This window comes from Microtus oregoni, unplaced genomic scaffold (assembly GCF_018167655.1).
Source record: "Microtus oregoni isolate MIOR12 unplaced genomic scaffold, Mior012 000222F_ref0000416, whole genome shotgun sequence".
Lineage (NCBI taxonomy): Eukaryota > Metazoa > Chordata > Mammalia > Rodentia > Cricetidae > Microtus > Microtus oregoni.
Genome location: NW_024544890.1, coordinates 16,661 through 32,369, shown reverse-complemented (window position 1 = coordinate 32,369; position 15,709 = coordinate 16,661).

Sequence of the window (15,709 nt, the reverse complement as noted above, 5' to 3'; positions counted from 1 at the left end):
GTGGTATATATTGGGGGACACTACCCTCCTCCATAATCTATAATCCACTTTCCATAAACAATCCCAGTTTCTCACCCTGGACTACTATGCCCTTGAGACCATAATTCATTGGGGCACCCCTAACGACTTGCTGGGGCTAGCTAGCATTGCTCAGCCATTCTCAGTTCTAAAATGTAGTAGGACTATATGGTAGACTGCTGTGCTTAATTCTGAAGCCAAAACCCTGGTTCCTACACATTCCCATCCATCTTTGTGGTTAATGCCTGTTGCCTGAGATTTCTGTCTTGACCTATCCCACAGCCTTTTAGCCCCAAAGAAACACACAGAGGTCTACATTAAGTATAAACTGGTTGGCTTAATAATAAGAAGTTATTATTCTTAATAACTAATTCTTACATCTTAAATTAGCCCATAATTCTTGTCTGTGCTAGCCACGTGGCTTGGTACCTTTTATCAGTGAGGCATTCTCATCTTGCTTCCTCTGTGTCTGAGTGATGCCTGCAGACTGACCCTTTCCTCTTCTCAGAATTCTCTTTTTCTGGTTTCCCTCCCTATATTTCCTGCCTGGTCTCCTTGCCTTTACTTCCTGCCTGGCTACTGGCCAATCAGCATTTTATTAAAATATATAAGTGACAGGTGACAAGACCACTGTTCCACAGCAATTGCCTTTCCATCTGTCATACCTGGCCACTGAAAGGAGCCCCTGCAGAGTAGTTAATGTGTTCCCCGTATACTTTCTTTCAAGGTAAAAATGTACATGGAATACTCTGGGGGATATTGGCCACCCATACAGCAGGCTTTTAAAATGTTTTCATCTGCTCTGTCTTATCATTTATGTCCTCTTTGAACTTTTGGTCAGGCTTCACATTTCGAGACTCTTAATACAGTGTTTGCCTTTCTACTCATTTTTTCCCCTTGGAACAGCAGTTTTGGCATGAATCTTGCTACATTTTTGGGTGGCCCAGATGCTCTTCCCTTCTTGATCAGTACTACACTTTATGAGCAAAATTTGCATGCTAATCTAAACCATTTAGATGCACAAAAGCAACTCCTAAATCATACCCCATGGTTCAGCAAAGTGACTAACACCAATCCTGAGATTCATACCTGGTTTGTGAATAGAACCCCCTTATGTGACCCAGTAAATTGAGCATCATAGCCTGTTTATGATCCCAGCCCTCACATGCACCGGGAATTATAATATGTTATTTCATCCATCAGCCATTTGAGAAATATCTACATACTTGCATGGCAGCCCCTGTTTACCAGTGAGGCATTTTGCCCCATACCACAAGGAATATGGCCACCCTGAGATTCCCTTGAATGACATTGCAGTTTTGATAATAATGACATTGCATTTTAAGATGGCATGACCTTTGTTGCATATTTAATCATTCATCACAGGAAGCATTAACAACATCCTTAGGAAGGTTGGTTGCATCCACAGTAACTGTTGTTGAGGAGACAAGACTCTCCAGCCTCAGCTGAGCTTCCTGAAAATTGTGCAAGGGGGAATGGTTTTATGGTCCCTGTCATTGATGATGAGACAGGAACTAATTTTGATCTGCGAGAGGTTGGAATATCTCTAGAACAATCCTAATATGTTTTACTTTCCCCGCCCGGGGGTGTGTGTGTGTAGTATTCCTCCTTGTTGTAGTGACACAGTTGTTCTCCCTGTGATGAATGCTAAGCATAGGACCACTCATCCTCCCCCTCCCCCCGCTATTGACCTATGTTTCCATTGGTCCCTGTTCATGTGCTAAACCTTCTGTGTGACTTTTCTCAGAGAGATGTGAACAAATGTGTATTCGCCCAAGATAGCACCCCAACAGACCAAAGGAGCAATTTCACCCAGGTCTAGCTTAGTCACCAGTGTTTTACTGAGGTTGCTTACCAGAGCCTGAGTGACTCAAATGTATATGCATCACTGGCTAGCCCACCCCAGGGTGGATGTGGACTCATGAGAGCTGCATTCCTGGAGCTTCTTGCACAACTTGCAGGCAGCCCAGCTAATTGGAGTCTTGTCTCCTCACTATGTTGAAGGCTATGTTGGTGCTGACATAGCCTTCTGGATGTCTGTTGTTAATCAGAAGGGTCAGAAGCATCCTGAGCCTTATTTCATTTACTTCCTGAGTCTAATAAACCTCCTTCCTCCCTCCGGGAAGGAAGGTTTCAATTAAGAGGAAAGAGCTACACAACAAAGAACACAATAATTACCTAGATAGATGCTTTTGTTTCCACATTGATACATTTTCCTTTTGTAAAACTAATTTTCTATGTTAAAACCTCTGGGACAATGTTTAATGGAGATATTGAGAGTTGAAATCCTTCTTGTAAGAGCAAAGCACTCCCCATTTCACAGCTGTATGGTGTTAGCTATGAGGTTTTCAAGTGCCAGCTATCAGCTTGCGGATCTTTCCTTCTAACCACCGCTTGTTGCAAGCTTTTAGTGTCCATGGCATTGCATTTCGTCAAAAGCTTTTTTGATGACTCTAATGACATGAGCATGTCGTTTTCATTTTACTTTATTAATATATTATATTGAGTTTTAGACTTACATAAACCTTTTGATGACAATAGAGGGAATTTGTCAGGCAGTTAGACCTCTGTAACTGGCAGCTCTGCTTCTTGTCTTTGACAAGAGGTTCTAATCTGGCCAGAAGGGTCACTGATCCTGCGTGCATTTCTGTCCTGGCCAGAAGCCAGAAGTGCATCTGCTAGATGCACTTATGTTCTTCCTTAGCATAGCAACCTAATGAGCACCGCCGCCTGGAAGCTGTGCATGATCAGATAGTCCACTGGGCCTCAGAGGTGTGCATCGGAGCCCTACTCCAGTCACTGGCATGGAGGGGTTGGTGGATGCTTCGTGGAGATTGGTGGTTGGATCACCTGAACTAAGCAGCCCACCTCTCGTTATTTCAGCTTGGTCATTTGAAATATCAATTTGCTTTCTTAGTAAAAAGCCTTCTGATCCCCCCAGACAAAGCCCCTCAGAGGCAAGCCCTCCTGGGATGCCTCTCCTACAGTAGCTTGCTTGCTTTCCTTCTGCAATTAGTCCTTTGTTTAAAAGGCTTTACTCCTTTTAAAACTGCTGTCAAGAATTCATTTCTCAAGATCACAAGACAAAGGACTCAGAGACACTCAGTGGCAGTTTGATGAGCACGGACATCTGGCACTTTAGCCTGAGTTTCGGACACCCGAGATGAGAAAGTCTCCATTGTTCTCAAAGACAACAGCTTCACCCTCGTCACTCTGAGGACAAGTCTTACTTGTATGTGGCTTTTTACATTATTAGATTTGGTTTGTCGGCACTCTGGAGGATTTTTGTATCTACATTTAAGAAGAACTTTATTTTGTAGCTTTCTTGTGATGTTTTCTCAGACCCAGTTATCAGTGTAATACAGGCTTCACAGAATTAGTTGGACATTTAAAATCCTCTGCAACATTCTGCCAAAGATTAGTATTCATTTTCCTTTAAATATTCAATAAAATTTACCAGTGAGGATGACATATTGGACTGGAGTTTTTGCTTCTGGAAACCAATGAAAGTGTGGATTCAGTCTTTTTTACTTGTATACACTTTGTCTACTTCTAGTTTTGTCAGTTTGAGCCTTCTATGAACGTGTTGTTCGTGAATGTTATCTAAACTAGTGGCGTGCTGATTGCTTTAGCCTCAATCTTTTCCTCTTCTAAATTTAAAGTCAATGTCTAGCTTCTAGTCTCCTATCTGTATCAGATGCTATTATTTCAGTTGTTCAGGCTACTCAGTCGATTCCTAGTTTCCCCTTTTGTTTTCTGTGAGGTAGGTATTTTATTTTACATTCTTGATTTTAGGTTTTTTCTCTTAGTTTTCTCACTGATGTAGTGAACGTTGGCTGAATTTTGTTGATATTTGTGGACTTTCTTATTTCAATGTATCCTTAGCAGTTTTCTAGTCTTTATTTTAGCTGTCTCTTTAACTGTCCTTTACCTTTTAAGTTTTATCTCTTAATTTTTAGAACCTTTTTCTTCTTATATATTTACAGTTTTAAAGATCTCTAATAAATAGTTTTTATCTTAATGCCTATGTTTGCTTATTGTACTATACCCTGTTCTCCTTTGGTTGCTATTTTCATTCTCTTGACATCTTTTTTCTTTTTTGATTTTTTTTTTTGATTTTTGTTGTGCTCTACATTTTTCTATGCTCCCCTCTCTTGACATCTTTTTGCTTATATATTTGCATCTTTGAATTAAAAATTATATTGTGTACATGGCACATAATAGAATTTTAAGTCTTTTTAGATTTATGTATAGGAGTGTTTTGCCTACATGCATGTATTATGTTACACGTGTCCTTGGTGCCCTTGGAAGTCAGAAGAGGGGATTGGATTCCAGAACTGGAGTTACAGATGGTTGTGATCACACCACAAGGCTGCTGGGAACCAAACCTCGGTCATCTGAAAGAGCAACAAGTGCTCTTAACTGCTGAACCATCTCTCTTGTCCTTGTTTGTTTTTGAAGAATTTGTTTATTGATTGGATTATTCAGTCCATTCACATTTGATGCAATTATTTATATGTATTAATTTTTTCTGCCGTATTTGTTTTCATTTTCATAACTTGTAAATAGTTTTTTGGAAGGTAACTGGCCTTTTTGAGAATATGGTACAGCGACTCGAGGCAGTGACACCCCCTTTCTAGCCCTGAGGCTAGACATTCGATCTTGTTATTTACTTGGTTATGTATTTAGTAACTAATTGGATTATTTCATTGAAATGTTTTCTCTCCCGGTTGTTAAAAGAGACTCACTTTCCTCCTGAAGGCAGTTCAGCCTGTGGTATGCCCACAATCACTCCAGCAAATCGGTAGTTTGGGAGAGGTCTCTTCTACACCTCTGGCTACACTTTAAAATCCATTCATTGCAGGAAGAAATTACACTGAAAATGAATCCAATAAAAATTGTTTTCTCTCCCTCCCTCTTTCCCCACCTAGCAATCCATTCCCATTTCTCCACAATCTCTTTGAGAAAGCACATATGGGTCAGCCCTTGACAACAGTGCCTAGCTCCAGACATAGGCCTGAAGTTCTGCTATCCTTTAGACCGCTTTTAGAATTCATGAAGTCCCTACTGCATCCAGGATGAGATTAGAGTCTTTTACAGTTTCTCTCTGGTTTCCCCCCAACCCCAGGCAAAAATTCTGTGAGTCAAGGCTCTGGAATGTCAAACTTCTGAGTGAAAGACCCTCCCACACACACACTTTCTGGGAGCTGAGCATTTAGCAGGGCCAGGGCAGTAGCTGAGGTTTTCTCATGGTATTTAAATATTTCATGAGCTAGGGCAAGGGTTATCAGGGTCTGGCATCTGGGGCTGCAGCAGGAAGACGGAATTTCAGCTGCTGAGCAGAGCACAAGGCCCAGGAGTATGGACACATCCCCCAACCAGGAAGAAAGTGTGTGTAGGAGTTTAACTACTGGGTTTTCCCTTAATGAATTGTCATAGGTTTTCTTGAAGAGTTTTGTCTATTTTCTCTTGTCCTTTGGACCTTGTCAAGCATTTCTTAGTGATTTCAAAAGCATTTTCCACAAGTTTCACTGAGAACGAAGTCACTGGAGTCCATGTTGCTATGCCGTTAGTCAGTTCCCAATTACTGTACATGTCCTAAACTGCATTTGATAAACTTTCCGTTAAGAAATGTGAAGCCTCCCAAATACTTCAGGGAGGAGATTTGCCTTCAAACAAGCTACTTTAGCCAGGATATGGGGCTTACCAAGCTCCTGAGAATGAGGAACCTTCAACAGCAGTTCACTTTAGAGATTAAGAAGATACAAAAAGAACAAGCAAGAAAGTTCAAAGAACAGAACAACGAGCCCCTTAGAAGTTAATGTTTGGGGGCTGGAGAGATGGCTCAGTGGTTAAGAGCACTGCTTGCTCTTCCAAAGGTCCTGAGTTCAATTCCCAGCAACCACATGGTGGCTCACAACCATCTGTAGTGAGGTCTGGAGACCTCTTCTGGCCTGCAGACATACACACAGACAGAATATTGTATACATAATAAATAAATAAATAAATAAAGAAAAAAAAAAAGAAGTTAATGTTCAATTTCAACCTTGCACAGAGAGCAACTGGAACCAGGGAAAACAAGAGACTTGGCTAAAGACACTCAGCAAATTTCTGACCAAACAAGTCTACAGCCTCGGTAAGATCCAAGTGGAAAACTTGCCGTTTAACCAGTGATAACTTCAGGAACTTGGCTTTCCTATGCAAATTCTTCATCTATACATGGAGCTAAAGATAATGACTTCTTAATAAGGTTTGACACTTTGGGAAGCCTATTATAATACAATGATACGAACATTAAAATACTACAGAGTGCTAGTAGTACATTTAAATACCCCCATTCCAACCTATTCCACAGCAAAAATACAAAGAAAACCCAGGTGTGTGCATCCCTGTTCTTTCCAGTGATTCGAATCTCAGGCTGCTATTTGGGAACAAATGACATCCACGCAACACTGATGATTTCCACTCTTCATTATCCCTCCCCCAAACCTGCCAGCCTCTTTGCTGAGATGAAGCTTCAAGAGACCTTCGGGTGTCTCCTTACTTTTCCTACTCTTCTTACCTCTCCTAAGGTCAGGGGCACTAAGGGTTAGAATTTCTCCAAGAAATTCCATATCAAGGCTGAGGGATAGGCCACCCAAGGGAGAGGAACTTGTCACTCAGCCAAATCTACATATTCTTATACCCTAGCTTCATATTGTCTATATCACTGAAGGTAAGGCAGAGGGAAATGAGAATTTCTTTTTGCTCAGTTCTGGTAAAAATTGTAGAATAACTATCTGTTTCCACCAATTTTTATCTCCTAATTATTGAGAGAAAATCAGGCAAGAACCTTAGATTTTGGTAAGGTGCACTTCCATCTAAAGACATACAAGGCAGAGCACAGCGTGGTATCTAATCTAATTACTGCCCAGAGAGCAGATTTATAAACTCTATTCTATTAATGCAAGCAAATATTAGTATTAGTATAAGTAGGCATAATAGAAATTGCTGTGTTCTATTTTAAGGGTGACAACAGACTGGAAATTACTTTCTGTAAAGGAGGCAGGGAGTCCTGAAAATTAATGTTATTTTCTATTCCCTTTCTGGTTTGTTTTTGTTTTCTATTAGGATTTCATAAGCTATCTGTTGGAACTAATATGTATCCTCCTTGGATGGGCAAAAGGACAGTAGGTATTTAGAAGGGAAACTGTGGCACCATAAAATACGATACATTATAACCAAATGCAACTGAAGCAGTCCTGGAGGATTTTAGAACTCCATTGCCTTTAATCCCAGTATGGGGAAGGCAGAGGGAGAAGGATTTCTGTTAGTTCAGCCAGCCTGTCTACACAGCAAGTTCCAGGATAGCCAGGGCTATGTCGAGAAATTCTATCACAAAAAAACAAAAAATAAAAATACATTGCAAAACCTGAAGAACCTCATTACTTGAGAACGAAGTCAGCAAGTATAAATCCTTAGTATAATTATTTGAAAATTTCCCATTTAGTTATGGAATTGTTATGGAATTTGGTGGTTTGATTTATCTATCTACAGACCTAATCAAACCCTTACCAGTTACCATCACTGCCCAGTGTTAAGTAGAAAAAAAAACCAAATTATTGTAAGTATTTCAAAGTTAAGTATATAAAAAAGGAATGGTAGTTTCCTTAATGAAATAATCTTATTGTCTTGGACAGTTTGGCTTTTGCAACACAATTTAAAATATGAGGCCATAAAAAAGAGGGGGCATTAAATAATAAGAAAAAAATCTGAGGTGGCCCAAGTGGGGGTATCCTAATTAAGTGCAAGGAGAAGTAAGTCACAACCCCCCTTTTTTTGGTATTTTCTAAGAATTTTTATATGAAATTCACATGACTTATTAGAAGAAAAATAAAAATTTTAAGAGTGTACTGGCATGTGTAGTTTGGAAGGTAACAAGAACTGGTATTTAGTCAAACATAGTGGAAAAGCAGACTTGTACACACAATCTTCATAATTAAATTCTCTATAAATTCTTAGTTTCTTAATTTTTGTATGAGTGCTCTGTTTGCATATATACCTGCATGCCAAGCGACATCAGATCCCATTACAGATGAGATCCCATGTGATTGCTGGGAATTGAACTCAGGACCACTGGAAGAGCAGCCAGTGCTCTTAATCACTGAGCCATCTCTTCAGACTCCAAGCATTTATTTTTGTACACACTTGTATTAATACAGACATTAAAAGTTCACTGATTTTTATACTTTAAATTTATTATCCCATGGACTAGTAAAAACTGTAAACTTTTTCATGATCATTAATTGCTTAGAAGTAAAAATCTCATAGTGGAGAATTTTTAAAAATATTTTTGCCTTTAATGTGGTCAGTGAGATGGGATTGCGATAACAAAAATATTTAACAGTCCCACTGGCAAATATCCAAAGAAGAAGGCTAGCTACAGTGAAGTAGAGCCCCACTGCTGTGCATGCAGCCAGTCTTGGGCTAGGGATACAGTACAATGTTAGGATACAATTTCCACGTTAATTCTTCAGTGTCAAACTCTAAAGCTGTGGTTCCTAACCTGTGGGTTGCGACCTCTATGGAGTTGTATATAAGATATCTTGCATGCCAGATTTTACATTATGATTCATTAACAGTAGCAAAATTACAGTTATGGAGTAGCAACGGAATAATTGTATGACTGGGGGTCACCACAACATGAAGAACTGTATTAAAGGGTCACAGCATTAGAGAGGTTGAGAACCACTGCTCTAAGAAAAAAAAATTAAGATCCTTTACAGGTGATTAATTCAGCTGTCATTTGGGCTATCTGACATCGTCTGTCAACTCATTCATCAGTTCTTTTTAAGTTATCCCGGTTTCTCCTGATTTTGTGTTCTCTTCCAAAACCAATCTTCTACTAAAATATGAATGTGCACTGCTGCTTTCAACCTGTCATTTAGAGTCCCACGGCCTTGCCACTTTCCTCAACTGCTGTTCCTCTCAATGAGCACCCTATTGCCCACAACTTCTTTGAATAAGTATCCAGACTGACCATATGTCCAAATAGGTCAGCCTTACCTATTCAGTTTTTCCCGTTTTACAGGGACTAAAAGCTTCTTCCTGAACCAAGGTGGGTTCTCTCTTTTGTTAGCATTGTCAGATCATCTTACAGCAGAAGAACACTGGGCCAGGAACACGTTGTCTTGTTACCGAGAAATGGAAGAGGAAGAGACCACCACACAGTAGGTGGTTGTGCCTGAGATCTCTCCGGTCACAGTAGTCCTCATCAGCTGGATGAGCAATGTGGACACAACAGCATCAGAAACAGCAGTTACCATCCCGTGAATCAAAAGACCCTGTAGCCACCGTGTCCCCAAAGAAGGTAGAAGCTTTGAAGACACAACTCAGTGAACATCTTCATGAAAAATCGGAACCATATGCTTACTTTTACTTTGGTAGCACATACAGTAAAACTGGGAAGAGCAACAGAAAGTTCTCTTTAAGTTACACTTACATAGAAGACATAGGATCTCTATTTCATAGCAGTTAGGAAGGAAGCCAGTGGAATTAAAGAAAAACTAGAACTAAGTACCCTGGATGAATCAAGTGTTCTCTCTCTCTCTCTCTCTCTCTCTCTCTCTCTCTCTCTCTCTCTCTCTCTCTCTCTCTCTCTCTCTCTCTCTCTCTCTCTCGGGACAGGGTTTCTCTGTGTGACCCTGGGTGTCCTGGAACTTGCTCTGTAGACCAGGCTGATCTCAAACTCAGTGATTCCCCTGATTCCCCTGTCCCTGCATCCGGAGTATTGGGATTAAAGGTGTGTGCCACCACCATCCACCAGGATGAATCAGGATTTTTGATTTACTTTTTGATTACTAGCTACATGGACCTAGGCAAATTACTTGGTTTTACCAAAACTCATTTTTTTTCTCCTTGGAAAAATAATGGGAGTCAACAGATAATCTTTCTGGTGATTGAGACTATATTTGAGGGATAAATTTTCTAAGCTCTAAAACTATTTTTTTTAAAAGTACAGTGCTAAAAGCACAGAAGGCACAGATGAACAACCCTAGGAAAGAACAGCACAGTCTTTCTGCCGCCATTTCTTGTCACCAACACAAAGATTAAAGGCTTTAAACTCCTGCTGGTAAATATTATATAGGAAGAAAACCACTATACAACTCCAGAGAAAGAATGTGACTCAGTCCCTGACAATTTTCAGTTGAAGAATTAGAAGCATGTAATAAAAGGGCAAGATATATTATGAGGTCAGCCTAGATCCAGTAACAGTTATGCTTTGTATACAAGGAAACCTCCAGTTTATAGATTCAGCTTAACATATGGAAACAACCCAGAACAATCAGCAGTTCATTCCTGGCATTTTAAGTGAACAATTCCCAAGGGCAACAAAATGTCCTCTTAAGATGTCTATCGTACAATTTGGGAGGCATATTTCATTCAAAATGACAAACTAGAAACTCTTATGACAAGCTTCTATCCATAAAATACTTCGCAGAGTACACAAAATTCCTAGTACAAATGAACAAACAACTATAAAATTCTACTTAGATTTTTGACAGGACAAAGATGAACCACATCACACCTCTAAGAATGAATAAACTTCCTTGTCAATTAATATTAGTAACCTGTATTAAATGATTTGAAACGTATTTATTTCTTAAAATGTTTGAGAGAAAATTTATAAAATTGGAGACTTGGAGGGCACTGAGAAGGCAAGTTATTAAGTAGAACTTTACAAATGAATGCAATCATATTAGCATCACAGATTTGAAAGTCCTTAGGATATGTGAAAGATCAGTTTGATAACAATTTTCCTAAAAGTAGCTACTAGATCCTTATGTTCTGCAAGTGAGAAGTAACTTTATTAAGTCAGTTACTACAGATGGCCAAGGAAAGTCCACTAAAAATCACAAAATGAGAAAAAGCTGTTACTCCAATTTTTTTGGGGGGGGGGAATGACACCATAAACATTTTATTTAATATTATATTTGGTCTACCAGCATTATGCATCATAAAATGCCTTAAGTGCTTATATAAAAAAACTTGAAACAGTAAAGTACATGAGCTTACATATAGCACCAAATTTTCATTTAATATTAACTCACAAGCTCAATGTATGAGTTTCAATTTATTTTGTGCATTTTTTGGAATGTAGCTTTAGGTAGGTGGTAAATATTATATAGGAAGGACAAGGAACACTTCTCTTCTTGATCTTCTCAACAAAGCAAACAATCTTCTGAATACTTCAGCAAAGTTTTACCATAAAAATTCTTTAAATTTTCTATTTAAGAAATCTAGAGAGTGAAGTAAGAAAATACCAAAGTTTGCTAACAAAAAATTTTTAATATAACATATTTACATTGTAAAAGAGGGCTATTTTTAAGCAGTCAAACAGCTAAACAAAAATAACAAGTATCCCCAGACCTCAATCAGGGTATTGCGAAAACTAGGCTATCAGTAAATGGATCCTATGCCAGATGAGATGACCTATACCGAGTCATCTCACTTAATTCTAAAAACACAAAACAGCCTACATATGAACGATGCACAGCAGTCTTTAGCCAGCTTATTTATCTTGACCTCAGTAAAATTCTTGACATTGGGAGAAAACTTGTGGAGATAGATTAAAGGCCAGTGATGAGTATTCCTGGTAAAAGATTCAGATCCTGGCTCACTTCTTGCTCTCCCTCCTAGACTTACATCAAATGAAAGCACCATTTATAATTAATTCAAAGTTGATGGGCAAGTTAACCCCAAATAAAGAGTGCTAGGTATCCATAGCTCAGCTGTTAAAATTCAACAATAAATATATTAGACATCTATCCATCTCCAAAAGCTCTGCAGAACAATCAGCAGACTAGTGCTTTGGAGGCTGCTATTTAAGGCACTGAGCAGCCCATATTTTAAAATGTTAACAGCATACGTATGATTACCTAATGGTGATCCAAAGAATATCAGCAAGAATTAGGATACATCTTTTATTTTCATAGGAAGCAACTCAGTTTCTAAGATTAAAAAATGATAGCAATAAAATATGACAAAGGAGACCCGAGGATTACATGACACAGTCTCGAAAGCTGGCAGTAGAAAGGTTAACTTCATATTTCTTATATTTCTCTGTCTTGTTAATTTATCTCTAGGATGAATTAAGGCATAAAGCAGCGAGAGTGCAACTGATTCCAAACAACTTGGAATTTTATTGTAAACATCCCATAAAGAATGGCAACAAATTAGTCCAGTATTTTTTTTGTCTTTGAAGGTAATTGCTTATAATGACCAACAACTGCCAAACAAAACATCTTTTATAAACCAAGCCAGTTTTGTTTACCTTTTTCCCCACTGAGTTTTAGTTTAATGGACATTCTGCCCATATACAGCATAACATCAACTATTAAATGAATGGTTTTTTTCCATCTTAAAATTTATGGACACTAAGAACAAACACAAAGTACAGCTTTGTTAATACTGTGTAAAGGATTACAAAAGACAAGGATGATAAGTTACAGAACAAAGAAATAAATTACTGATTGCCATCACCACAGCATTGTTTAAAGAATTAACATTTGTAGTACTGCCTAATGTATATTTGGTGACATATGCAAAAAACACATTTTCCAACTGGGTTTCTAGGTATTTCAATATGGGATTTTTAAAAGTAAATTACTAATGGTGATCTCAATATGTATCAATAATTTTATTTTTTAGAAAATAATTACCATGCTTTTATATGTCTAAGTCCCATATTCTAGATTTAATTAAGATAGGTATAAGAATAAGAAATGGGCATACATATAAATAAACACACCTTAACTCTAAACTGCAGGGCCTTTCTATTGTACTTCCCTCATAAATGAATGGAAAATTTCCAGTCTGGCTGAAGTATGCTACATTAAGTGCAGTCTTCGTTGTAGAAAGAGAAGTGGAGATAAGAGTAAGTCCAAGAGGAAAGGTGAGACAAGGAATACTCAAGGTGATAAGACTATACCAGGGAATAAATAACAAGAAACCTGAGTGCTATTCATGTTCCACAAAATACAGCACCATGAGATCATTTAACTTTATACTGGATTTTAATCCAAACTTTGTAAATATGATAAATTAACACTTGGTAAAGAATCTTTGCTAAGAGAGGCAAAATAAAAACAGCATGCAACTATTTTACCAATAATTTTTAAAACGAGCTTTAAAATGATCTAATAATATTTTAATAAAACACCCATAAAGCCTTTCATACCACAAAGAGGTTGTGGAATGTGTTAGCATTGAAAAGAAAGGCCTTTAAATATCTAGTCTTATTCCTTCTCCCTGGAACTATTAACTTCAGATTTTCAAATGTTAATTGTAATTGCTTAAAAGGCTGGGCATCAAATAGTAGTGAAAAATCAAATATTTTAGGACCCCTTTTTAAGGGCATGAAAATTCATGAAAATTCAACTTTAAAGATAAGTACCAGTTGGCAAATGTGCATAAAATGGTTCCATATATACACATATTGTGTATATCATTGCCACAAACTTAAGACATTTTGAAAAATGCTCAAAAAAAGTTTCATTAAAAAGTTAGGAGTGGTATTCACCTCTTTCCCTTTAGATCATTGTATTGTCTGATGACAATCTACTTTAAAATATCTGCAATATAATTTAGATGTATGAGAACTCCATTGTGTAGACTGAAACTTGGGAATTTTATTCAGTTGCTTTGCCTCTGGGTGAAACAAAACACTGTAAGGAAGAATTATAGAATAAGCCTGATTTCTGCTGAGGGAAAGAGAAAAAGAAACAAGTAAAATGGCAAATTCAAAGAACAGAGGGACACAGTTATATGACAGAACCAGAACTGGTTATCGAAGAGACATAATGACATGGATGACTAAGCATTAATAAATGCACAGCTAAGCTCTAAAGAGGCAAATAATTTGTAGACAGTGTCCTCCATATAAAATATTCTCTTTTTTAATGTCTGGGATAAGGTATGGCAAACTGGAAAAACCTCCATACACACAAGTACACAAATACTTATACAGAAACAAATTTAGTTATTAGGCTAGTAGGTTTGCCAATGTTTCAGAGAGCATCCTATTGCTAAATGAGTTACATACAGCAAGCCAGAAAAGAATACATGATTGAGTTTTATAAACATATACACATGCTAAGATCATAAAGCTTGGAATCTGAACATTAGCATTTATGAGTGATATTATAGCTTACTGGCTATTCAGATATAGCATAGGATTAAGCTTATACATGTGTATGCTCTCATGGGCCTAAATAGAACAGTGGTCTTCATTTGCAGAATTCTTAACTCATTCCCTAATTTCTTTGCTATGGCTGAACCCAGATCTTACTTAGGTTTAAAAGATCTCTAGAAAACGGAAATGATAAAGTATTCAATATGATATAAATTATGACACATTTGTAGGAAGTGGTATTAAAAAACCCAAAATATAAATTGAGGAAAGGGGGAAGTCCAGATTAGAAAAGTAAAAATATCATTTCCCAGACTTTTATTTTCACACTTATGAAAATAATTTGCATGCAAACAGAAAATTATCTGTTTGTTTTATAATAAATGATAACTATGTTCACCTAACATACCCTGGTGACTAACTCTTTAAATTCTAATAACTGAAGTCAACATCACAGCAAAATGCTGCCCACTAGTATTTCACAGTATTTCACTACATAGAAAATATGCTTAAAAATGTCTTTAGCCTTATTCTTCTAATTCTGTAAGCCTAAAAAATCTTGACATTTGGGGAATAAATGTGGCATTTTCATTTTTCAAAATAAATTATAAATAAAGCTCCTGACAGCTAGCATCATACAAATGGCGATTCTTCTACGTTTCAAGAGCTCAGCTCTTCATAGAAGAATGCCAACAAAAATCTCACACTAAAATGGTACACATGATACATATTTGGGTATATCCAGGAATTTAAGCAACTACAATATGTCGGTTGTTGTAGGACAAAACATTACTGACTCCAGGAAAACACAGGCACAATTTTAGTCTAAACGCCCAAGAGATGAAAAACTGAAATAGTATGTTTTAGTAAAAACCAAATGTAGACTCTCAAAATAGGAACATGTTGAATCTATGCTATGGTTAAAATGGCAGCTGAGTTATAACCAGAAATCATTTTGGTATGGTGAAGAAAAACAACAACAACAAAAATATCAGCTTGGTCTGCTCCCTAGCAACAGACATTAGTGCCATTAACAGTTCATTATACTTTCTTAAAGCCTGAACATCATTTCTACTGCAAGTGAAAATTGCTTAAGGGTATTAGCTCAAGAATAACCCCCCCACAACCCCACCAAAAAGCAAAGTTATGTGTGCACTCCTTCCTCTGCACTTAACAGATTTTTCAGATGCGTGAAATGATTGAAAGCATGAGACAAACATGTCAGCTTAAGATATCTCCTGGACTACCAGGTGTACATTAAGAAAATGTTTCATCACACAAGTCTGATTTAAGTGCAACAAAATTGCTGTTACAAAAGTAGAGATCAATTATTATCCCTCCCACTTCAAGAGTGGAAGTATCTGACGAAGTAGCGCAACTGTGATGTCAAATTTGAGGACGACAATTGATCTTGGAACTGAAGCTCACTTATGGAACTCTATGTGCACTCTATTGCTGTAAACAAGACAATAAATGATTCTAAAGATTTTTTTCTCAACT